This window comes from Bos javanicus, chromosome X (assembly GCF_032452875.1).
Source record: "Bos javanicus breed banteng chromosome X, ARS-OSU_banteng_1.0, whole genome shotgun sequence".
Taxonomy (NCBI): domain Eukaryota; kingdom Metazoa; phylum Chordata; class Mammalia; order Artiodactyla; family Bovidae; genus Bos; species Bos javanicus.
The window spans coordinates 54561564-54581579 of NC_083897.1; the positions used below are offsets into that span (position 1 = coordinate 54561564).

Consider the following 20016-nt stretch of genomic DNA (forward strand, 5'->3'; position numbering starts at 1 on the left):
CTACTGAGCCCATGTGCTGCAAATACTGAAGCCTGAGCACCTAGAGCCAGTGCTTTGCAGCAAGAGAAGCCACCAAAATGAGAAGCCCAAGTACCACAACTAGCGTAGCTCCCGCTCTCTGCATCTAGAGAAAGCCTATGCAGCAACGAAGACCCAGCACTGCCACAAATAAATAATTTTAAAAGTTTTTAAAATATTAAAAATGTTGGAAACATTTTTAGATTTTATAGATTTTATTTAATTTAATGGTCATTACTCTCTATTTTGCAGATGAGAAGCTTGAGGCTAAGAGAGATGAAGTGCTTTATCTAGGTTCTGTAGCTGAATGATGGTAGATGAAGGATTAAGTCTCGAGCTGTAAACTAGTGTTCTTTGCACTGTATAACACTGCTTTGTATCACGTGGTTACTTTTCACAGTGGTTTGAGAGAAATCACAAGAGTTTGGTACAGAGCAGTAGTTAAAGTGTGGACCCCACACCAGAATCATCTGGGGAATTTATAGAAAATAATGGTATTTAACCACCTGTCCCCCCTCACCCAGAAATAGTGAATCAGAATCTCAGACAGTGAGGCATGGACATCTACTGAGTTGTAATGGACATTTTATTTAGGAATAAGTCTGTTTACTGAGAAGTTATAAAGATCGCACTGAGAATTCCTGTATACCTGCTACCCGGTGCCCTAATGCTAACATCTTACATAACTCTGGTGTATTTGTCAAAACTAATAAATCAACATTGGTACATTACTATTAACTAAACTACAGATTTATTATTTCTTCATTCATTATTTTATCTCAGTTTTTCCACTAATGTTCTATTTTTAAGTTTTAATTTTATTTTATTTTTTAGCTTTACAATATTGTATTGGTTTTGCCATATATCAACATGAATTCTTTTTCTGTTGCAAAATCCAATCCAGGATCCCTCTTTCATTTAATCATCATGTTTCCTTAGCTTCTCCTATCTGTGACAGTTTCTTTCTTCACTTGTTTTTCATGATCTTGACAAATATAAGATGAACTGGTCAGGTATTTTGTGGAATGTCATCCTCAGTTTGGGTTTGTCTGAGGTTTTGAGATTCACAGAGGATTACGACAGAGGGCTTCCCAGGTGGCACAGTGGTAAAGAATCTGCTTCCCACTGCAGATGTGGATTTGATCCCAAGGTCAGGAAGATCCCTTGTAGAAGGGAATGGCAACCCACTCCAGTATTCTTTTCTGGGAAATCCCATGGACAGAGGAACCTGGTGGGCTGCGGTCCATGGGGCTCCCAAAGAGTTGGATATGACTGAACAACTGAGCACACACCATAGAGGTGAGGTGCCATTCTCATTATCCTGAAGGGTACATACTATCAACAGGATTTTTTTTAGCTGCACCAAAGGCATATCCTAGCTTTATTAGAGGGCCCACACTGCAGTAAACATGAAAACACAAAATCTCATCAGTTTAATAATAATAATAATAAACACCCAAAATGGAAAACTGGGAGCAGAAAAGAGGCCCCTGGGCCAGGGGCACAGGGAGCCCAGTTCATGGCACCAGGCCTGGCCGCAGGCTGCCCCCCACCCCCATTGCTGTTGCTATGAGGTTGGGGGAGGGGACCAGCAATTGTCCTGTGGGAGCCACTGTTCACCTGGGTCGAGTACCCTTACTTCTTCTGGGGTGTGCTCAGCTTCTTCATGCCCCAGACCTTGTCCAGCAGGCCAGAGATGAGGGCCTCAGTGGGTTTGTAAGTCAACCAGCAGCTCCTTGACCCTGGTAGCCCACGTATCATTGCTCTCCATGTCCAGTTCATCCACATTGATTTCTAGCTCTGGAATCTTCTCTTCCTGGGGTAGGGGTTAGGGAGGAGGGAGAAACAAGGGCCTGGCAGTCTTTGAGCTGCTCCTGGATCCACTTCTCCAGGTTGAGACGCTTCTGTAGCTCCTTGCAGTCATACTTGACCATGACCTTCCCTTGGTGCCTCACTGGGCCTTCACCTGCAGTGACTTATGCCTGCATTACTGGATCCCTTTTGGGCTTCCCTGGTGGCTCAGATAGTAAAGAATCTGCCTGCAGTGTGGGAGACCTGGGTTCAATACCTGGATTCAATCCCTGGGTTGGGAAGATCCCCTGGAGGAGGTAATGGCAATCCATTCCAGTATTCTTGCCTGAAGAATTCCCCCATGGACAGAGGAGCCTGGCAAGCTACAATCCATGGGGTCTCAAAGAATCAGACACAACTGAGGGACTAAGCACCTGGATATTGGCCTCTCATTTATTCAGTCATTTATATCAGTATGGATTCATGGATATTTATTTTATACTTTGGATTATAACATAATACCATGTTATTTATTTTGTTGCTCAAATTTTTCCAGCTCTGGATGTTGGGAACTCTTAAAGCTTGGCTCCAGCATCCCTTTGATCTACTCCTATCCTTTTGTGTTTTGAGCACTTTATTTTGGGCACTACATGATGCTCCAGCCCTAGAATCAGCATTTCTCCAAGGAGCATTTTAAAAGCTTCTTGTGATTCTAATGCAGAATTAAGTATGGGAATCACTGATATTGAGGGTCAGCCATATTCTTCTGTAAATCTCCTAATGCCATGAGCAGACCAGTCCTATCTTGTATGTTCAAAAAATGTAGTCATCTTTGATTCATTCCTCCTCCTTTTCCACGTTCAGTCTTTTCACAAAAGCTGTTTTCTCCTTATCAGAAACAAAAGCAGCATTTTTGAAACTTTGGTGTAGCTGGGATCTAGTTAAAATGGCAGACTCTAATTTGGTGGGTCTGTGATAGGAGCCCAAGCTTCTGTCTTTCTAGCAAGTATTTAGGTGATATGAATGCTGCTGATCAATGAATTACATTTTGAGTAGCTAGCGTCAGAACAAAGTTCAGACAACTTAGGACATCTCAAGAACCTCCACGGTTGGCCTAACTCCAGTCTACTTTCCAGCTTCACCATCTATGCAGTTTTTCATTTACCTATACTCAAAACAACCAGTCTACTCAGCATCTGTAGTACTCACGTTCTGATGTGGTCCCCAAAGATCATGGTGTGTCACTCCTTTGTGTAAGTCCCTTCCCTTAGGTGTGAGCTGGACCTCGTGAGTGATTAGGTTATAAAAGACTGTGACTTCTATCTTGCTTGTGCTCTCTCTTGTCCTCTTGGTTGCTCACTCTGATGAAGCAAGCTGCCATGCTGTAACATGTCAGCAGAGAGGCCCCTCATGGCAAGGAACCAAGGGACTGAGGCCTTGATAGAACAGCCCATGAGAAACTGAATCCTGCCAACAATCATGAATGAGCTAGGAAATGGATCCTTCCCAGTAGAACACTGAGATGATGGCAGCCTTGTGAGAGACCCTAAGCTCAGGGCACCCATCTAAGTCATGACCAGATTCCTGACCCACAGAAACTGTCAGATAATAAATGTGTATCATTTTAAGCTGCTAAATCTTGGGGTTATGTTGTTATGCAGCAATAGACAACTAATACATTACTTATGAAATATACAATGAAATGATTTCCTGTTGCATCCTTGTTATCCTGCAAAGGAAAACTCAGCTGCTGCTTCCTCATCTGTGTATTAAGCAATAGGATGCCTACTATATGCTAGGCACTGTGTTAAGCATAAGGGATAAGTGGAAAATAAGCAGACACAGTCTCTGCCCTCACACAGCTTGCATTATTTTGCTTTGGTTTTCAGTTTCACAAAAGATGGAACCAAGATGTATTTCATTAAAGAGAAAGCTATTTTTTAATGCCAATAAAGTAGGAAGGAAGTAGTCTAAAGGAGCTTTAGCCTGTATGACATTCTTCATTTTGCAGCATTTACTTGTCTTCCCCACTATCCTTCATTCTTACATCCCCATGGTTCCTTACACATGTGCAAAGAACTTTGCTAATTTAATACTAATAGCTTTGTTAATCTGAGCTTAATGGAGATTGCAAATCAAATACAGTTATTTACAAAATCCAAATGGTTTTATGCATTTTCTCCTATATTTGAAAGAGGATATCCATTGAAAGCATGAATACTGTTTATCTCTTTGTAAAGCCCTGTTCCTTTCAACATGTTTTAGGTCATGATAATGCTACTTACTAAGGTTACAAGTTCTATTCATGGCAAAATGAAGTAAAGCCATTTATAGGCTGATGAAGATGATTTATCATTCTTCAATATCTTAGAGACCTATATTAAAATTCTCTTATTTTAAAATTTTATTCCATTAAAATAATTTTCTTAGGATTCCATTATTCAAAATTTATCTGTAGGTATTTGATTTAATTTTATATATTTGCACAATACCCCGTATGATAGAAATATGCCAAAATATATTTTAAGATAGTCATCATTTTTAGGTTAATTGCACACAAATTTCCTGAATACCCTGAAGCTAATTCCTGTTTATAGCTAGAATAAATTCATTAGCTTATAAATTTAGAGTTTCTAAATACTTGCAAAGGAAGAATATTCACTCAGTGACCCTAGCAACATTGACTTGTAATTAATCACTTTACTTCGTGACTCCTCTATGATCACAGTACAACAAAAATGTCACGTATGCTTAGTGGTATTAACTCAATTTGTCTCTTATGCAATCATAAAATTACATTGTCATCAGAGGACTATGAGTATATGCTAATAAGATAGTTATTAAAATATCTATGTCCATTGAGAGTATGATCATTTAAACCTCTCAAAGAATTCAGGTTAAGTAAATAGTTTATTATATAATTTAAAACATCATCATTTGTAGCAGAGGAGTTTGACACCTAGTTTTTCCTTGACTGTTGAAAGAAATATGTTTGTTTTTTCCTTTTATTATTTTTTAATTGGAGGAAAATTGCTTTACAATGTTGTAATGGTTTCTGCCATCAGTTCAGTCAGTCAGTTCAGTCGCTCAGTCGTGTCCGACTCTTTGCGACCCCGTGAATCGCAGCACGCCAGGCCTCCCTGTCTATCACCAACTCCCGGAGTTCACTCAGACTCACGTCCATCAAGTCAGTGATGCCATCCTGCCATACAACAATGCAAATCATCCATAATTGTACATATATCCCCTCTCTCTTGAGCCTCCTCCCCTTCCACATCTAGGTCCCCTAGATGACCCCCTAAAGTAGTTGATGTTTTCCTCACTCTTAAGGTTACATTTTCTACTAGTTCTATCTGATCTTTTTGTTAAATTTTGTTAGTTAAGTCACCATTTGGTGTACATGTAAAACACTATAAAAGAATAGTAAGTAAACATGGAGTGTGCCTGATTACCTAGCACTTCACATTGGATAGAGATGATGCCATCCTTGTTTGCATACCTCTAGAAGAAATGAAGTGTAAATTTTGATGGCCTGGTTTATATATGTATCATTTGGTTCAACATTGTACATAGCAGGTTGGTTTGAGTTCAAATGAACTCAAATGGAAACCGAAAGGGTACAATTTGCAAAATCCATACTCTGGGAAAGACAACAGAACAAACAACCCAATTTCCTGAATAAAAAAATTGCAAGGAAAACAAGATGGAGAATCCTGTCAATTAAAGGAGACATGAGACACATGAACATGTAACAGTGACTGGATATTCAATGATCTAAATTTTAAAGAATAATCATTAATTTTTCCTAGTGTGATAGTGATATTGTGGTTATCTTTAATTTTTAAGGAGTTTATATTTTATGGCTCTATATTGACATATTTATGGATGAATTCATATAATGTTTGGAATTTTTTTCAAAATAATCCAAGTGGGGGAAAAATTTGGGGCAAAGACAAAAGAAGCTGGCGTGATTGGGTAATTGTTGAAGCTGGGCAAGAGGTACACGGGAGTTAATTATAGTCTTCCCTCAATATTTAAATGTTTGAATATTTTAATAATTCAAAGTTTAAAAGTATGAGGGCAATATAAAAGCATTTTAAAAATCAAAAGCAGACATTACCACCAACAGACTCTTTAAATAAGTTTCTAAACGTTTCTGTTTCTTCAGGAAGGAAGGATGGTTACACTTAAGATCTGTGCCTTTCACTGTTTGTCCCTTATACTTAAAAACAAGTGGGGAGAAAAGGAATGGTGAGGCTCCGAAAGGAAAACATTGGTAAATCTAAAATATTGACAGTATAACCTCACAAAATAGATATTATTTTTAAGAAGAGAAAAAATTTAAATAGATTTAAAATAGCACATATCCAAGTGTGGATGAGGGAGTAGAGAAATTAGAACTTTGTAAAATTATTTGGCAGTATCTTACTACAGCTAAACATGTATATACTTTAATCCTCAGCAATTCCATTCTTCGATATATGCCCTATAGAAAGGTGTGTGTTTGCTAAAAAGACATATGGAATATTTATAGCAATCTAATATCCCCAAACTGGAAACTACCCAAATGACCAACAGAAGAATGAATAAATAAATCAGGGCACATTTACCCACTAAAATAGCATGCAGTCTTGCATAAATGATCTATGTGGTAGTGGTTTAGTTGCTAAGTCATGTCTGACTTTTCCAACCCTGTGAACTGTAGCCCACCAGGCTTCTCTGTCCATGGGGATTCTCCATGCAAGAATACTGGAGTGAGTTACCACGCCCTCCTCCAGGGGATCTTCCCCACCCAGGGATCCAAGCTGGGTCTCCTACATTGCAGGTGGATTATTTACTGACCAAGCCACCAGGGAAGTCCATAAATGATCTATAACTACATCCATAATATGGATGAACCTCACAAACATGATGTTAAGCAACATAAACCAAATATAAGGAGTATATATTATATCTATGGTGTAAAAAATACAGGTGAAACTAATCTGTGTTGCTAGACTCAGGATAGTGGCTACCTTTATGGGTCTAGGGTGCCTCTAATGACTAGATGGGTATCCGAGGAGGCCTTCTGATATACTGGTAATGTTATATTTATCGATACAGCTGATGGTTAGTTAGCCTTTTCAGTTTGTAAAAATTCAATGAGCTGTACACTAATGTGCAATGTTTTGTAGGTATGTTATACTACAATAAAATGCTTCAAAATTAGTTTTTAAGTCACTAGGAGATTACCAGAGTCAAAATATTGTAAGGACATTGTACAGACTAGAAATTAAATTTGAATTTTAAGGATAACAATTTAAAAAAGAGGCTATAACTTACAAGTCTGTAAAGGGAAAAAATGGAGTAAAGAACTTGAATTCAGAAAAAAGCAAGAGAAAAATGTAGAGAAAGTAGTACAAATGGAAAGCACAAAATGGCTGAAAGAAATTCAACTACATTTTTCAAAGTTTTAGCAAATTAAAGCAACTAATTCTAAAAGACAAATGATTGCATGACTAGGATTTTGTTTTTAAAAAGCCAAATGCTCTTTACAAGAGACATGTCCCATAAAGGTTGAAGGTCAAACAATGGGGAGAGATATATCAGGCAAATACTAATCAAAAGAAAGGTGGTATAGCTGTATTAACATCAAACAAAATAGATCTGAGGTCAAATATCATTATGCCAAAGAAAGAAGATGGTCATTAAGTAATGATAAAAGTTTCAAGTCACCATGCTGCTGCTGCTGCTGCGTCGCTTCAGTCGTGTCCGACTCTGTGCGACCCCATAGACGGCAGCCCACCAGGCTCCCCGTCCCTGAGATTCTCCAGGCAAGAACATTGGAGTGGGTTGCCATTTCCTTCTCCAATGCATGAAAGTGAAAAGTGAAAGTGAAGTCACTCAGTCGTGTCTGACTCTTAGCGACCCCATGGACTGCAGCCTACCAGGCTCCTCCATCCATGGGATTTTCCAGGCAAGACTACTGGAGTGGGGTGCCATTGCCTTCTCCATCAAGTCACCATAAGAATACAGAAATTCTTAAAAAAAAAAAAAAAGAATACAGAAATTCTAAATCTGAATACACCTAACAACAAAGGTTCAAAATTTATAGAACTACAAGGAGATATTGACAAGTTCATATTATAGTGGGCATTTTAAATATTTTTTTCTCTGTATTTCTTAGGTCAGGCAGATAAAAATTCAGTAAATATAGATTTGAACAACACAATTATCAAGATTAATCTTAATGGAATATATACAACTCAACATTCAAAAAACTAAGATCATGGCATCTGGTCCCATCACTTCATGGCAAATAGATGGGGAAAAAATTGAAACAGTTACAGACTTTTTCTTGGGCTCCAGAATCACTGTGGATGGTGACTGCAGCCATGAAATTTAAAGTAGTTACTTCTAGGAAGAAAAGCTATGACCAAACTAGACAGCATATTAAAAAGCGTATCACTTTGCCAACAAACATCCATATACTCAAAGCTATTTTTTTTCCAGTAGTCATGTACAGATATGAGAGCTGGACCATAAAGAACACTGAGCACCTAAGAATTGATGCTTTCAAACCGTGGTGTTGGAGAAGACTCTTGAGAGTTCCTTGAACCACAAGGAAATCAAACCAGTTAATCCTAAAGGAAATCAACCCTCAATATTCATTGGAAGGACTGATGCTGAAGCTCCAAAATTTCGGCCACCTAATGTGAAGAGCTGACTCATTGGAAAAGACCCTGATGCTGGGAAAGATTGAAACCAGGAGGAGAAGGGTATGACAGAGGATGAGATAATTGGATGGCATCACTGACTCGATGGTCATGAATTTGGGCAAACTCCGGAAGATAGTGAAGGACAGAGAAGCCTGGTGTGCTGCAATCCACAGGGTCACAAAGAACTGGACATGACTGGGCAACTGAGCAACAACATACATAGAACACCATGCCAAATTACTACAGAATTTTCAGCAAGCTGACACAGCATTTTTATGAAATTTGACTACATCCCAGGCCTTACAACTCATCTGAACAAATTTTTTAAAAAATCTTCTTCTGACCATTTCCTCTGACCATAATGTAGATAAATTAGAAATTTCACAAGAGATGATTAGAAAAAGTCCATATTTTTGGAAGTTGAAAATGTACTTCTAAGCAACTAGTGTCAATGAAGAAATTCTGAAATTAAAAGATGCGTCTGAATGGAATGTAATACTATGCCTCAAAACTCACAGTATGCAGCTAAATATTATTCATGGGAAATTTACAGCTTTAAATGCTCATTAAAAAAGAAGAAAGGCTTAAAATTAATTCATTAAGTGTATAAGGTAATAATTCAGAGACAGAACAACCAAATAAAACTAAAGAGAATAGAAGACAAGTAATAATAAGAACAGCAAAAATGAATGAACTAGAAAACAAAGATGCACTAGATAGAATCATCATTGACATCATCCTCGAATCCTTTCTTTAACTCACAATCTACACTCAATCTATCAGCAAACCTGTTGGCTCTATCTGCAAAATTTGTCCAGAATCTGACCATGTCTTGTGACTAGCACTGCTATCACTGAGGTCTAAGCTGTCATCACATTGCTTGCCTTTAGACTGTGATGCAGGTCTGATACCTGTGAAAACAGAGGGGGAAGAAAAGAGAACTAGAGATGAAAATCCTCAGATTGCAGTGCAGCTCAAAAAAATCTCAGCCAGCTGAATGGGGTGCTCTGCAAAGATTACTGATGTGCAAAGATAGTCCTGTGCTGGCCAGAAATGTCAAGCCTTTGTAAGACTACCATGCTCAGTCATAAGCTGAGATCTGCCTGAGAAGGTCATGACCTCAGCTTAAAAATAGCAGGCCCTAAAGTAAACTGCAGGTAGAAATTGCTGGATAGTTGCATACTTGGAGGCCGATTGTCTCCCAGTGGACACTTTCATGGCTACTACAGAATTCATTCTTCTTTGGTGTTGTTGAGATGAGACTCAGGACATAGTACAGGGTTCAACAAAGTGTGGGCCAAATCCAGCCTGCTGCATGGTTTATAAATAAAGTTTTATTGGAACATAGCCATAACTATTCATTTATTTCTTGTCCATAACTACCTTCACATTACAATGACTGAGATAAGTAGTCAAACAATAGAAGTTATATTGCTTTGTTATTGTTGTTCAGCCACTAAGTTGTGTCTGACTCTTTGCAACCCCATGGGCTGCACCTCGCCAGGCTCGCTTGTCCTTCACTCTCCCAGAGTTTACTCAAACTCATGTCCATGGAGTCAGTGATGCCATCCAACCATCTCATCCTCTGTCACCCCCTTCTCCTCCTGCCTCTCAATCTTTCCCAGCATCAGGGCCTTTTCCAATGAGTCAGTTCTTCCCATCAGGTGGCCAAAGTATTGGAGATTCAGCTTCACCATCAGTCCCTCCAGTGAATATTCAGGGTTGATTTCCTTTAGGATTGACTGATTTGCTCTCCCTGCAGTCCAAGGAACTCTAAAGAGTCTTCTCTAGCACCATAATTCAAAAGCATCACTTTTTTGGCACTCAGCCTTCATCACGGTCCAACTCTCTCATCCATGCATGACTGCTGGAAAAACCATAGCTTTGACTATACAGACCTTTGTCAGCAAAGTGGTGTCTCTGCTTTTTAATTTGCTGTCTAGGTTTGTCATAGCTTTCCTTCCAAGGTGCAAGCGTCTTTTAATTTCAAGGCTGCAGCCACCATCCACAGTGATTTTGGAGCCCAAGAAAATAAAATCTGTCACTGCTTCCACTTTTTCCCCTTTCATGCCATGAAGTGGTGGGACTGGATGCCATGATCTTAATTTTTTGAATGTTGAGTTTTTTTTTGTTTGTTTGTTTTGGGTTTTTTTGTTTGTTTTTGTTGTTGTTGTTGTTGTTTTTCCAGAAAAACATCTATTTCTGCTTTATTGACTATGCCAAAGCCTTTGACTTTGTGGATCACAATAAACTGGAAAATTCTTTTTTTTTTTTCCCTTTTTTTTATTTTTTTAAATTTTATTTGAGTTTTAAGCCACTTTTTTACTCTCCTCTTTCACCCTCATCAAGAGGCTCTTTAGTTCCTCTTCACTTTCTGCCATAAGGGTGTTATCATCTGTGTATCTGAGGTTATTGATGTTTCCCCCAGCAATCTTGATTCCAGCTTGTGATTCATCCAGCCCAGCATTTTGCATGATGTACTCTGCACAGAAATTAAATAAGCAGTGTGACAATATATACATACAATATCCATGACAATATACAGCCTTGTGGGCTTCCCAGGTGGCGCTAGTCATAAAGAACCCATCTGCCAGTGCAGGAGACATAAGAGACCTGGGTTCGATCCCTGGGCCAGGAAGATCCTCTAGAGGAGGGCATGGCAACCCACTCCAGTATTCTTGCCTGGAGAGTCCCATGGACAGAGGAGCCTGGTGGGCTATAGTCCATAGGGTCACAAAGAATCAGACAGGACTGAGTGACTAACACATACACATACAGCATTGTCATATTCCTTTCCCAATTTGGAACCAGTCAGTTGTTCCATGTCTGGTTCTAACTGTTGCTCTTGATCCGCAAACAGGTTTCTCAGGAGACAGGTAAGCTGGCCTGGTAGAATTGTTATTGTGTAATTATTCTCAGTGACATTGCTTAAGTTCCTGGTTTATAGAAAGGATAAGATAAGCATGAGAGAGGTCAGGTAGTTATCTGTTCTAAGCTGTGTTCTCCCACAGGGATTTACTTGAGAAACAAGTACACTTGTAGAAAATGACTGGATTTTGCTCTAGTTTGTTCTTTTAGGATAAACTCTTTTAAACTCTGTTTTCATTTCTTCCTACTGAATAACCAGATGAGTTTTTCTCACTGCTCTTTAAATCACTTACACCCTCACCCTGGTATCTATGGCTTTGCTACCTGCTTTTCCTGTTGCCTCCTGTTTTTCCTGTTGCCTCCATACCTTCCCATTCCTCCAATGCCAGCACTCAATGCTTCCTAAGCTGGCCCCTGGGCCATGAGCTGGCTGATCCCTTCTGATCCTCCTCCCAGCAAACTCATCTCATAGATCCTTATAGTCTAATCTCTTCACCTGGAAAGTTGGTTTCCCTTCTGATCCATGGGCTTCCCTTGTAGCACCAACACTTACTTACTTACTCTGATCCATGGCCACACCCTTTAAGACCTGGCTGTATATTCCTATCTTCCAAGTGTCTCACTTATATACTCAACAAATATTTTTTGAGTGGCTACTCACTGGGGATTCTGAACTGAGAGATAGTCGAGGCCTGCTTTCTTTCCTGAAGTTTACATTCTAGTGCTTGGGCTTCCCAGGTGGTGCTAGTGGTAAAGAACCCGCCTGCAAATGCAGGAGACGTAAGAGATGCAGGGTGATCCCTGGATCGGAAAGATCCCCTGGAGGAGGGCATGACAACCTACTTCAGTATTCTTGCCTGGAGAATCCCATGGACAGAGAAGCCTGGTGGGCTACAGTTCATAGGGTTGCAAAGAGTCAGACATGACTGAAGTGATTTAGCACACACGTACACTCATTCTAGCTCAGGGGTTGGGGAGAGGGAGAGAGAGAGAAAGGAGGAATGAAGGGAGGAAGAAAGAAAGGAAGAGAGGGAGAAAGAGAAGGAGGGAGAGAAGGAAAAAGGAAACAGGATAATTTCAGGTACATACAAGCACTGTGAAGAAGATGAAATCAGGTGATGTAATGGAAAGTGACTGGCGAGTGGGTCACTTAAGACTAGAGGAGACTGAGGCAGAGACATTTAAGCTTTGTCCTGAAAGACAAGATTAGGAGGCAGTCATGCATTTTTGGCAAAGCAACCCACTAGGGAAAAGAGACAGCACAGAGCACAGGACTGTGTACCAAATAGGTGCTTTGCAGATTCCTGTTGAACACTTAAGGATGGCTGCCTATTACCTTTGCTTTTCAAGTTCAAATGTGATGACTCTTTCTTCAGGCAAAATGGTCCATGATATATTAAAAAAAAAAAAAAAAAACTTATTCCCACAGAAGCAGTGTAATTGACCACACTAGACCTAACTTAATACCCACATATATGAGAGAAGGGAGAACCACTAAGGCCATCAAAGAGATCCAGCCAGCCACTTCCATTGGATTTGCTAACTAAGCCTTGTGGCCTTGCCAAGGTCCAGCTGGACTCCTGGAGTCACCATCATATGCACAGCACACTTTGTAGGAGCATGCACTTCCTAGAAACCAGATGTTCTTTAGGCCAAGGTTTCAGGCTAAACAAGAAAGCTACCTGGCAGCACTCAGTGATTCGCGAAGAGGGTTGTTTCCAAAGAGCAAAATAGAAAATTAGTCTCTTTATGGGTTAACTGCAAACACAATACATCAGCAGAATTGCTAAAATACTTCTTAATCTCTTCTCTCTGGGTCTCCACCTCTCAGTAGCTCCCTCTCCTTTCTACCAGTCTGCTGCATGATTGAAATTCTATTGTAGGACATTCTTGCATTTAAGATTTATTTCCTAGAATCCTGTTAAAAAGCTTAAAGCCCTAGTAAGGGGACTATGCCATATCATTAGTTCCTTTTAGCATACATCTATAACTTGGTTAGTCAAATTGTCCTAAGTGTATATACAACCTGGAGATGGGACCAGGCTTCCCAGTAAGCTTTTGATGTAGAGTCAGAACAACCTACCACTGCCTAGGCTCTGCCTTTCATGGGTGAGGAGGAACAGAGGAGTAATAAGTGAAAAAGACTCAGGTGAAGTTTTCCTTTGACATTACCACCCTCTTTCTATATACAATCCTCCATGTTTTGATTACCCTTCCTTCCATCCCCTTGTTGTTGTTTAGTTGCTCAGTCATGTCTGACTCTTTTGCAATCACATGGACTGTAACCCACCAGGCTCCTCTGTCCATGGGATTTCCCAGGCAAGATTACTGGAATGGGTTGCTATTTCCTTCTCCAGGGGATCTTCCACACCCAGGGATCAAGCCTGCATCCCTTGCTTGGCTGGCAGATTCTTTAAGACTTCTGAGCCATGGCTCCACTCACCCCAATGGCATCATGAGAGTAGCAAATCCCACAGATGCCAGGAGCCATTCTAGAACAAATAATTTCACAATTTATATGGAAACCAAAAAAAAAAAAAACTCAGATAGCCAAAGCAATCTTGAGAAAGAAGAATGGAACTGGAGGAATCAACCTGCCTGACTTCAGACTACACTACAAAGCTACAGTCATCAAGACAGTATGGTACTGGCACAAAGACAGAAATATAGACCAGTGGAACAAAATAGAAAGCCCAGAGATGAATCCATGCACCTATGGACACCTTATCTTTGACAAAGGAGGCAAAAATACACAATGGAGAAAAGACAATCTCTTTAACAAGTGGTGCTGGGAAAACTGGTCAACCACTTGTAAAAGAATGAAACTAGAACACTTTCTAACACCATACAAAAAATAAACTCAAAATGTATTAAAGATCTAAACATAAGACCAGAAACTATAAAACTCCTAGAGGAAACAAAGGCAAAACACTCTGCAAAAATCACAGCAACATCTTCTATGACCCACTTCCCAGAGTAATGGAAATAAAAGCAAAAATAAACAAATGGGACCTCATTAAACTTAAAAGCTCTTGCACAACAAAGGAAACTATAAGCATGCTGAAAAGACAGCCTTCAGAATGGGAAAAAATAATAGCAAATGAAGCAACTGACAAAGAATTAATCTGAAAAATATACAAGCAGCTCATGCAGCTCAATACCAGAAAAATAAATGACCCAATCAAAAAATGGGCCAATCAAAAAATGAGCCAAAGAACTAAACAGACATTTCTCCAAAGAAGACATACAGATGGCTAACAAACACATGAAAAATGCTCAACATCACTCATTATCAGAGAAATGCAAATCAAAACCACAATGAGGTACCATCTCACAGAGATGCTATCGAAAAGTCTAGAAACAATAAATGCTGGATAGGGTGTGGAGAAAAGGGAACCCTCTTGCACTGTTGGTGGGAATGCAAACTAGTACAGCCACTATGGAGAACAGTGTGGAGATTTCATAAAAACCTGGAGATAGAACTGCTATACGACCCACCAATCCCACTGCTGGGCATACACACCAAGAAAACCAGAATTGATAGAGACATGTGTACCCCAATGTTCATTGCAGCACTGTTTACAATAGCTAGGACATGGAAGCAACCTAGAAGTCCATCAGCAGATGAATGGATAAAAAAGCCGTGGTACATATACACAATGGGATATTACTCAGCTATTAAAAAGAATGCATTTGAGCCAGTGCTAATGAGGTGGATGAAACTGGAGCCTGTTATACAGAGTGAAGTAGGTCAGAACGGAAAACACCAATACAGTATGTTAATGCACACATATATATATATAGAATTTAGAAAGATGGTAACAACGACCCTATATGCGAGAAAGCAAAAGAGACACAGATATAAAGAAAAGACTTTTGGACTCTGTGGGAAAAGGCAAGGGTGGGATAATTTGAGAGAATAGCATTCAAACATGTATATTACCATAGGTGAAATAGATAACCAGTCCAAGTTCGATGCATGAAACAGGGCACTCAAAGCTGGTGCACTCGGACAACCCAGAGGGATGGAATGTGGAGGGAGGTAAGAGGTCGGGTTTGGGATGGGGAGACACAGTACACCCGTGGCTGATTCATGTCAATAAATGGCAAAAGCCACCACAATATTGTAAAGTAATTAGCCTCCAATTAAATAAATTAATTTAAAAACCAAACAAAAAAGACGCACCATCCTGCCTCCTATCATGGCTTGGGCACTGCCTAGCCCTCTGCTCATTCTGGTTTCTGCAGTTATTGCTGGGTCAGCTCCAGCTCCAGTTCTCTGTCAGTGGAAGAGCTCAGCTGGTGGTTGGCATGGTGAGGCACCCTGCCCTGCAACTTCCCTCTGCAAAAATGCAAAGTCCGCTTTTCACTTGATACAGCATATGCACAAGAGTTTGCTTTTTGGGGTAAAAGGAGTAAACTGAACACCTATGTTGAATTCTGAAAGATCTGGACACCTTTACGGGATGAGGAGATAGTTGACTGGGGGTCGTTTCCAGACCCTTGGGCTTCCAGGGAACCTGTGTGAACTCTTCTGTCCTCTGGAAGGGATGGAAGAGGTTCAGCCAATGTGTTTTATGACAGGGTTCTGGAGCCTCATCAGGACAGAAATTGGGCTCCTGGAGTGCCCCTCTCCCATAGCTAAGGACTGCAAAGTTGAAGTGAGTGTTCTTGGCTGGCATCATAGAAGGGGAAAAGAAGGCAAATGTCAGAGTATCAGATCTTCAAGGCAGCCTCTGGAGAGCAGGCCATGCTAATGCTTCATCATTCTGGCCCCAACATGTAGAGAAAAAAGTCTCCCACTTTTATTGTTGTTGTTTAGTCTCTAGGTCGTGTTGGACTCTTTTGCAACCCCATAAACTATAGCTCTCTGGGCTCCTCTGTCCATGGGATTTCCCAGGCAAGAATACCGGTGTGGGTTGCCATTTCCTTCTCCAGGGGATCTCCAGTCCCCACCCAGGGACTGAATCTGTGTCTTTTGTATTGGCACTGAGCCAATGAGCCACCAAGGAAGCCCAATGTGAATATGCAACTGTCAGTTGCTTAGAAAAAAAAAATCAGAATCCCCAGGCTCTATTCCTTGGGATTGTGATCCAGCATATTTAAGTGGGACCTGCGATTCTATATTTTAACACTTTCTTCCAAGTGACTCTGATTTTTGTCTTCCTCATACCACACTGGGACTCACTGATTTAAGGTCATAGAGATGAATGGAAGGCAAATGAGACTGAGGATTTATACCTGAGTCTATGCATTTTGTTGAGGTTGCTACAAATCCTGGAATACAAATAAATTATCTATAACAAAATACATCACCTAGGCACTTGCTGGTCAGGTCAATGATTTCTAACAATTTAGCAACCATGTTTGAGGAAGAGCACCGGAAGTCACCTGGGCTTCCCAGGTGGTGCTAGTGGTAAAGAGCCTGCCTGCCCATGCAGGAGATGTGGGTTCAATCCCTGGGTTGGGAAGATCCCCTGGAGAAGGTCATGGCAATCCACTCCAGTATTCTTGCCTGGAGAATCCCATGGACAGATGACCCTGGTAGGCTATAGTCCATAGGATTGCAAAGAATTGGACACGACTGAAGTGACTTAGCATGCATGTAAATACAAAAAGTCAGGAAAGTGAGACAAAATGGCTGCCACCAATCAACTGCACATGTGCAGTAAGGAAAAGATGTGGAGAGTGGGGATGGTTTTCAATCTCAAAGTGGCTTTTCCTGTCCAGAGATAAAGGAGCATAGGTGTTACAGAGCAGAAAAGACTAGAGGAGTGCCGGTGTGAGAGGAGTGGAGTCATGAATGGAACTAAGAAGGGGAAGAACTAGAGTTTGAACCTATGACCTCTCACTCCAAAGCATTAATTTTCCCCCTAAGATTTATTTTTATTTTTATTGGAGAGTAACTGCTTTACAGTATTTTGTTGGTTTCTGCCATAAAACAATGTGAATCAGCCATAAGCATCCTTATATCCCTAATATTTTTAATTGAAATATGGTTGATTTTTTAAAAAAAGTATTTATTTTTAATTGGAGGATAATCACTTTACAATGTTGTGTTAATTTCTGCTCTACAACAATGTGAAGGAGCCATAAGTGTGCTTATATCACCAATTTTTTTAATTGAAATATAGTTGATTTACAACATTGTATTAATTACTGCTGTATAGTGAAGTAACTCAGTTTATATATATATATATATTCATATTCTTTTCCACACCTGCAGTGCGGGAGACCTGGGTTCGATCCCTGCTTTGGGAAGATCCCTTGGAGAAGGAAATGGCAACCCACTCCAGTATCCTTGCCTGGAAAATTCCATGGATGAAAGAGCCTGTACAGTCCATGGGGTCACAAAGAGTCGGACATGACTGAGCGACTTCACTTTATTCTTTTCCACTATGGTTTATCACCGGATATTGAGTACAGTTCCCTGTGCTATACAGTAGGACCTTGCTGCTTGTCTATTCTATATATTCCAGTCTCCATCTGCTAATCCCAAACTCCCAGTTCAACCATTTCCCCTTTGTTAATCACCAGTATACTCTCTATGTCCCCAGTTCTGTTTCTGTTTCATAGATCAATTAGCTTGTGTCATATTTTAGATTCCACAGGCTTCTCTTGTGGATCAGCTGGTAAAGAATGCACCTGCAATGTGGGAGACCCAAGTTCGATCCCTGGGTTGGGAAGATCCCCTGGAGAAGGGAAAGGCTACCCACTCCAGTATTCCTGCCTGGAGAATTCCATGGCCTATATAGTCGATGGGGTCACAAAGAGTCAGACACGACTGAGCAACTTTCACTTTCACTTTAGATTCCACACATTAGTGATAATATATGGTATTTGTCTTTTCCAACTTATTTCACTTAGTATGATAATTTCTAGTTGCATCCATGTTGCTGCAAATGACATTATTTCATTCCTTTTTATGCCTGAGTAGTATTCCATTGTGGGCTTCCCAGATGGCGCTAATGGTAAAGAACCTGCCTGTCTGCCAATTCAAGAGACATAAGAGACTCAGGTTCAATCCCTGCATTGCGAATATCCCCAGAAGGAGTCAAAATGAGTCAGACACAAGTAAAGCAACTTAGCATGTATGCATGCAGTATTCCACTGTGTATCTCTACCACATCTTCTTTATCCATTCACCTGTCAAAGCATTACTTTTTAATCCCTCTGCTATTTGAGGAACTCTGAGCAGAATTCAGTTCAATTCAATAAACATTCATTAGTTGGAAACCATGGATGTTCTCTGGATGCTGCTGTAATTACAAAGATGATAACACTAAAGCCTTCTACTCACATTTTCTCATTTATCTTTACTGCACCCTATGAGGTAGGTACAATTATTGTTCCCATTTTATTTTTTGATATTCACGTTGAGGAACATATGCATTAAAGCAATTAGTCCAGATTACACAGCTATAAATTATAGAGCTGGGATTTGAACCTAGGCAGCAAGACTGCTGAACTTCACTGTCCAATTTGATAGCCACTAGCCACAAGGGACTATTGAGCACTTGAAATGTAACTACTTCAGAGATGTGCTGTAAATTTTAAATACACACCTGGTAATTTAACCAAGGAGGTGAAAGACCTGTAACATTAAAAACTATAAGACACTGCTGAAAGAAACTAAAGATGACACAAATGAATGGAAAGACATTCCATGCTCATGAATTGGCAGAATTAATATTATTAAGTGTCCACATTACCTAGAAACAATCTACAGATCTAATGCAATTAGTTTAAAAATTCACAGGACATTTTTCACAGAAATAGAACCAAAAACTCTAAAATTTATGTGGGACCACAAAAGGCTCTGACTAGTCAAAGGAATCCTGAGAAGAGAGAACAAAGCTGCAGGTATTTCATGTCTTGATTTCAAACCTTATTACAAAGCCATACTAATGGGCTTCTGGTGTGGCACTAGTGGTAAAGAATCCTCCTGCCAATGCAGGAGACTTAAGTGACATGGGTTCGATCCTGGGTGGGGAAGATCCCCTGGAGGAGGAAATGTCACCCTACTCCAGTATTCTTGCTGGGAGAATCTCATGGACAGAGGAGCCTGGTGGGCTACAGTCCAGGGGGTCACAGAGTCAGAGCATCTGGGAAGCCAAAGCGATGCTGAAAAGAAAGAACAAAGCTGCAGGTATCTCATGCCTTGATTTCAAACTATATTACAAAACAGCATAACTATAATCAAAACAGCATAATATTGTCAGAAAAACAGTTACATAGATCAATGGAACAGAATTGAGATACCAGAAATAAACCCTTACATATATGGACAACTAATTTATGACAAAAGAGCAAAGAACATACAATGGAGAAAAGAGCATCTCTTCAATAAAAGATGTTGAGAAAACTGCACAGCCACATGAAAAAAAAATTAAATTAGATGGTTATGTTACACTATACACAAAAATCAATTCAAAATGTATTAAAAGCTTGAATGAAAATCTTGAAACCATAAAACTCTTAGAAGTATAGGCAGCATGCTCTTTGACATCATAAAACTCTTAGAAGCATAGGCAGCATGCTCTTTGACATCAGTCTTAGCAATCTTTCTGGATATGTCTACTCAGGCAAGAGAAGCAAGGCAAAAATAAATAGGACTGAATCAAACTTAAAAGCTTCTGCA

General features: G+C 40.0%; 1 pseudogene; it reads right to left on the bottom strand.

Annotated features, from left to right (window-relative positions):
* Positions 1-1653: 1653 nt before the first annotated feature.
* On the bottom strand, positions 1654-16740 carry LOC133242587 (protein phosphatase 1 regulatory subunit 14B-like; annotated as a pseudogene).
* Positions 16741-20016: the final 3276 nt, after the last annotated feature.